This window comes from Haliotis rubra, unplaced genomic scaffold (assembly GCF_003918875.1).
Source record: "Haliotis rubra isolate DU_JTF1 unplaced genomic scaffold, ASM391887v1 Scf420, whole genome shotgun sequence".
In the NCBI taxonomy this organism is placed as follows: Eukaryota; Metazoa; Mollusca; class Gastropoda; order Lepetellida; family Haliotidae; genus Haliotis; species Haliotis rubra.
This window is the reverse complement of record NW_025767103.1, coordinates 676,114-683,395: the sequence shown is the minus strand read 5'-3', so window position 1 is coordinate 683,395 and position 7,282 is coordinate 676,114.

The following is a 7,282-nucleotide window of genomic DNA, read 5'->3' as shown; positions in this document are numbered from 1 at the left end:
TATGTTACCTAAATCGACCTTGAGCTGTTGTTTTAATTTTATACCAAATGAAAGCATAGGTATGGGTTATTCTCCAGTTATACTCTTGTACAGTTAAGAGATGTCAACCACCAGAAATGAACCACCCAAGATGAACTACTCAGATGCAATGGACTCAGATGCATTTCTTGTTTTAATAAAATTGCTGAAAACGTCCTTTGAGTCTTCTTTTGTTGACAAAGATATGGATCAGGTTGTAGCATCCTCTTACAGAGTTTGGAAGGAATTAGGTTGAGGTTGGGTCGAGTTGTATATTTTTTTAATTCACCATACATATTCTGATAGTAAAGTTTAAAAGTAAGTAGAAATACAGGAAGGTGCAGAGCTCATTTTAAGGTAATTATTACGGTAGTGTACTGTAATATTTTACGGTAAATACTATTACAGATTGCTGTTATTTTTACGGTATACCGTGTTTTTTACAGTAAAGTTTGGCAGTCAAGCTGCCAGTAGTTTACCGTTAAAAAATACGGGAAAGTTTTACAGTGTTCTCTGTCATCAAGAGAACTTCTAGCAAATACCTAGACTCTTTCAACGAGTACGAGGAAACACGAGTACTTCTATGCGTGCATTGACGACATTTACTTCAACAAACGCCACCCCATTGCATAGATCCTTGGGGGCACTTGACATAAACATTACCATGGCAACAAATCCCCAGCAATCCCCATGTATACCGCCACTGTTATGCGTTGCCAATCACGCTTTAATAAAGTCAAGAAGAAGATATAAACATGACAACCCCCACCTTCAGCCCAGTCGTTCTATCCTGGGCCATTGAGCCTCTAAGCGTTTCATGAGTAAATCAAAGCTGTGGAGTTGAGTACAGCTGGCTGTGATTTACATGGGGGATTTCCTGTGAGATATGACGCATCGCGGGATTACAGAACATAACAGGGTTGTGCATACAACGTCAAATTCAGGTTACGTCCTTATGTCCATGCACCATATCCTGCACATTGTGTGGTTATAGGTGTTAGAGTGGGCGGTGTACATGTGGTGCCGATGTGGATGGTATAGAGACGTTGTAGATGTGGTAATGTAGAAGTGAACGAGTGAGTGAGTGAGTGAGTTTAGTTTTACGCCGCACTCAGCAATATTCCCGCTATATGGCGGCGGTGGGTAAATAATCGAGTCTTGAACAGACAATCAAGTGATCAACAGCATGAGCATCGATCTGAGCAGTTGGGAACCGATGACATGTGTCAACCAAGTCAGCGAGCCTGAACAAACGATCGCGTTTGAGGCCTCTTACGACAAGCATGGGTTACTGAAGGTACATTCCAACCCGGAATGTACATTTCCACGTGTGGAAGTGTACGAGAGGTGAATGTCTATGTGGCAGGGTAGAGGTGGATGAGGGGTGATGTTGATGTGGGTGTGGTAGTATAGAAGTGGTTCTAGAGTGGGGCTCTTGTGGGGGTGGCAGTATAGAGGTAGATGAGGGGTGTTGCTGATGTGGGTGTGGCAGTATAGAGGTGGATGAGGGGTAATGTTGATGTGGGTGTGGCAGTATAGAGGTGGATGAGGGGTAATGTTAATGTGGGTGTGGCAGTATAGAGGTGGATGAGGGGTGGTGCTGATGTGGGTGTGGCAGTATAGAGGTGGATGAGGGGTAATGTTGATGTGAGTGTGGCAGTATAGAGGTGGATGAGGGGTGGTGCTGATGTGGGTGTGGCAGCATAGAGGAAGATGAGGGGTGATGTTGATGTGGGTGTGGCAGTATAGAGGTGGATGAGGGGTGGTGCTGGTGTGGGTGTGGCAGTATAGAGATGGATGAGGGGTAATGTTGATGTGGGTGTGGCAGTATAGAGGTGGATGAGGGGTAATGTTGATGTGGGTGTGGCAGTATAGAGGTGGATGAGGGGTGGTGCTGATGTGGGTGTGGCAGTATAGAGGTGGATGAGGGTAATGTTGATGTGGGTGTGGCAGTATAGAGGTGGATGAGGGGTAATGTTGATGTGGGTGTGGCAGTATAGAGGTGGATGAGGGTGGTGATGTTGATGTGGGTGTGGCAGTAATAGAGGTGGATGAGGGGTGGTGCTGATGTGGGTGTGGCAGTATAGAGATGGATGAGGGGTGTGTTGATGTGGAGTGTGGTAGTATAGAGGTAGGATGAGGGGATGTGTTGATGATGTAGGTGTGGCAGTATAGAGGTGGATGAGGGGTGGTGCTGATGTGGGTGTGGCAGTATAGAGGTGGATGAGGGGTGATGTTGATGTGGGTGTGGCAGTATAGAGGTGGATGAGGGGTGGTGATGATGTGGGTGTGGCAGTATAGAGGTGGATGAGGGGTAATGTTGTTGTGGGTGTGGCAATATAGAGATGGATGAGGGGTGATGTTGATATGGGTGTGGCAGTATAGAGGTGGATGAGGGGTAATGTTGCTGTAGGTGTGGCAGTATAGAGGTGGATGAGGGGTGGTGCTGATGTGGGTGTGGCAGTATAGAGGTGGATGAGGGGTAATGTTGATGTGGGTGTGGCAGTATAGAGGTGGATGAGGGGTAATGTTGATGTGGGTGTGGCAGTATAGAGGTGGATGAGGGGTGATGTTGATGTGGGTGTGGCAGTATAGAGGTGGATGAGGGTAATGTTGATGTGGGTGTGGCAGTATAGAGGTGGATGAGGGTAATGTTGATGTGGGTGTGGCAGTATAGAGGTGGATGAGGGGTAATGTTGATGTGGGTGTGGCAGTATAGAGGTGGATGAGGGGTGGTGCTGATGTGGGTGTGGCAGTATAGAGGTGGATGAGGGGTAATGTTGATGTGGGTGTGGCAGTATAGAGGTGGATGAGGGGTGGTGTTGATGTGGGTGTGGCAGTATAGAGGTGGATGAGGGGTAATGTTGATGTGGGTGTGGCAGTATAGAGGTGGATGAGGGGTGATGTTGATATGGGTGTGGCAGTATAGAGGTGGATGAGGGGTGATGTTGATGTGGGTGTGGCAGTATAGAGGTGGATGAGGGGTGATGTTGATGTGGGTGTGGCAGTATAGAGGTGGATGAGGGGTGATGTTGATGTGGGTGTGGCAGGTATAGAGGTGGATGAGGGGTGATGTTGATGTGGGTGTGGCAGTATAGAGGTGGATGAGGGGTAATGTTGATGTGGGTGTGGCAGTATAGAGGTGGATGTGGGTGCGTGTGCAGTATGAGGTGGATGAGGGTGCTGATGTGGGTGTGGCAGTATAGAGGTGGATGAGGGTGATGTTGATGTGGGCCTAAGAGAACTTCTAGCAAAGGCACCTAGACTCTTCAACGAGCACGAGGAAACACGAGTTTGTTTATGCGTGTATTGACGACATTTACTTCAACAAACGCTTACCCCACTGCATAGATCCTTGGGGCACTCTGACATAAACATTACCATGGCAACAAATCCACAGTAATCCCCATGTATACCGCCACCGTTGGCGTGCGTTGCCAATCACGCTTTAATAAAAGTCAAGAAGAAGATATAAACATGACAACCCCCACCCTTCAGCCCAGTCGTTCTATCCTGGGCCATTGAGCCTCTAAGGTAAAGCCTTCATGAGTAAATCAAAGCTGTGGAGTTGAGTACAGCTGGCTGTGATTTACATGGGGATTCCTGTGAGATATGACGCATCGCGGGATTACAGAACATAACAGGGTTGTGCATACAACGTCAAATTCCAGGTTACGTCCTTATAAGTCCACATGCACCATATCCGCACATTGTGTAGTGATAGGTGTTAGAGTGGGCGGTGTACATGTGGTGCCGATGTGGATGGTATAGAGACGTTGTAGATGTGGTAATGTAGAAGGAACGAGGAGGAGGAGTGATTAGTTTTACGCCGCACTCAGCAATATTCCCGCCATATGGCGGCGGTGGGTAAATAATCGAGTCTTGAACAGACAATCATGTGATCAACAGCATGAGCATCGATCTGAGCAGTTGGGAACTGATGACATGTGTCATCCAAGTCAAGGAGCCTGAACAAACGATCGCGTCTTGGGGCCCTTACGACAAGCATGGGTTACTGAAGGTACATTCCAACCTGGAATGTACATTTCCACGTGAACGAGACGAAGACGTGAATGTCTATGTGGCAGGGTAGAGGTGGGATGAGGGGTGATGCTGATGTGGTGTGGGGTAGTATAGAAGTGGATCTAGAGTGGGGATCTTGTGGGGTGCAGTAGAGTGTAGATGAGGGGTGTTGCTGATGTGGGTGTGGCAGTATAGAGGTGGATGAGGGGTAATGTTGATGTGGGTGTGGCAGTATAGAGGTGGATGAGGGGTGGTGCTGGCATGTGGGTGTGGCAGCAGAGGTGGATGAGGGGTGGTGCTGATGTGGGTGTGGCGGGCATAGAGGCGGGATGAGGGGTAACAAGCGATGGAGTGGCAGTACAGAGGTGGGATGAGGGGTGGTGCTGATGTGGGTGTGGCAGCATAGAGGAAGATGAGGGGTGATGCTGATGTGGAGGTGCATAGAGGTGATGAGGGATGGTGCTGGTGTGGGTGTGGCAGCATAGAGATGACGAAGACCAGAAAAGGACGAATCACCGACAGGCAGACGTAACTGGAATCAACCCAGGCCAAGATCCGACGATAACCGATAACCGAACGCCGGACGGTGACGAAGACGGACGCCGATACGGACGCGGACGATAACGCCGACCACACGACCGACGAATAACTGACCGAAACGGACGACGACGACGACACCGACGGACGAACGAACGGACGGACGATAACGATAACGCCGACGTAACGGCGGACGCCGAAGACGATCACACGACGACGACGCCGGACGACGAATACGGAAAATACCGGACGTGACGACGCCGACGGAAGAACGGACGACGGACAATCGCCACAAGACGGACGGACAGTGGACGACAGATCGAGGAATAACGCCGGACGTAACGGAGGTGACAGACGGCGGACGGAATAACTGACGGAAGTAGAATAACACAGAGGCAGACAAAACGGATATGGACAGATGGACGATAACGGACGTGGAATAACGAAAAGAGGTGGATGGAATCAACACGTGGCACATGGATAGCATAAGACGGACACGGCCGACATTGCGGACCAGGAAAAAGAGGTGGACGACAGCCGGATGTGGACAACAAAGAATGGATGCCGATGGACAGATGGATGGACAAGGAAGGGTGGTGGACGGGGTAACAACAGATGGAATGGAAAAGGTAGATGGTCCTGATGGCACATGGAAAGGACAACATGGAATGGAGGTGGATGGACAGGAAAAGGATGGATGGCAGGAAGGAAGAAGAAAGGATGGAAGGAAGATGGATGGATGGAGGAATGGATGGAAAGAGAATGGAAAGGAAGAATGGAAGATGGAAGGAATGGATGGGTGGAAGAAGAAATGAAGGAAGGAGGATGGAAAGGATGGAATGGAAGGAAGAGTGGAGGGTGGAAGAAGGATGGAGGAACAAGGAAAAGGTGGAATGGAAGAGGATGGAATGGAATATGGAAAATCAGGAAAAGATGGTGGAAGAAGGAAGGATGGACAAATGATGGGAATGAAGGACATGGAAGGAGGGGTGGATGGACAAGGAGGATGGAGCGGAAGTGGATGGACAAGGAAAAGAGGAATGGAGGAATGGAATGGATGGAGCAATGGAAGATGGATGGGAAGGAGATGGATGGAATGGAAGGAAGAATGGACACAGAGGTGGATGGAATGGATGGAAGGAGGAATGGATGGATGGGGAAATGGACACAGATGGACAGGATGGAAGGAGGTGGAATGGAGGAATGGTGATGGTTGATGTGGGTGTGGGCAGTATAGAGGTGGATGAGGGGTGATGTTGATGTGGGTGTGGCAGTATAGAGGTGGATGAGGGTGATGATTGATGTGGCAGTGGGTGGATGGCAGTATAGAGGTGGATGAGGGGTAATGTTGATGTGGGTGTGGCAGTATAGAGGTGGATGAGGGGTGATGTTGATGTGGGTGTGGCAGTATAGAGGTGGATGAGGGGTGATGTTGATGTGGGTGTGGCAGTATAGAGGTGGATGAGGGGTGATGTTGATGTGGCAGTATAGAGGTGGATGAGGGAGTGATGTTGATGTGCAGTATGTTGATGTGGCAGTATATAGAGATGGATGAGGGGTGTGATGTTGGTCGTGCAGTATAGAGGTGGATGAGGGGTGATGTTGATGTGGGTGTGGCTGTTGAACAGTTCATTTTCGACTGTTTCCACGAGTGTTTCAGTGGTTATTTAATAAACTTTCAGGACCAAAGGGGTGGGTGGGGTGTATCCGCCTATGCGCTGCATATATAGAAGAGGACGAGAAGTGTCCAGGTGAAATCTCGGTCGATAACACCAGCATACGGGCGCACGTTTACTTCCGTGTAGTGCACACCTATATTGGCATTCAGTCCCTCAAATATAGCTACCTGGTTCAAAATAGCAGTTGTTTTGCGCACAAATGCACGCGTACACATAGAGTACCCGTCTATATGTCACAGTAAACTAAGGCGGCATCAAACAACCCATACCATGTTGAAGATATAGGAACAACTGGATATTATATCATATGCGAACCCAGCGTATTTTGGAGATAGGTATAGTATGACCAGAAATTATTGCGAATTTAGGAATATGTTTTACTGGATTTCTAGTATAAATAACCTTGACCAGCTATCAAGTGCTTGGTTTCATTCAAGAGAGACAACTCAGTTAATCCCTTTTCATTAGTTTGTGAAGAGTTATCCCCCTTTGTTTACTTGCTAGCAGACGACATTTTCAGTAATCCTCAGTATGGATGAATTGTAGAAGAGGAAGTTGATTTTAGAGTATTATAACAAGGACATCAGATCAGCTTAAGTGATTTCAAGTAGAACAGGCATCCCTTTGTCCACTGTTTATCGTGTTTTGAAAAATATTGCAAATGGATATGGCATTGAGCACCAGGGAGGCGCAGGTAGGCCCAGAAAATTGACTGTCGGTGACAGGAGGCGGCTTGGTAGTCTTGTTTCTAAAAACAAATGAAGGAGTTTAGAAAACTTAAGGCTGGATATGATTGATAGAGGAACTGTGGCTGTCTGTAAGGGGACAATTAGAACTCAGCTGCATGCAATGGGTTGGCAGAAAAGTCGAGGAATTCCATCACCGATCATGAAACCTGAACAAAAGGAGCGAAGGTTGAACTGGTGTTTACAGCAAAGAAATTGTAACTGGGATAATGTGATTTTCTCAGATGAAAGTTCTGTGTGGCTGTTTCCTAATACACTGAATTTCTGGACCAAACAAAC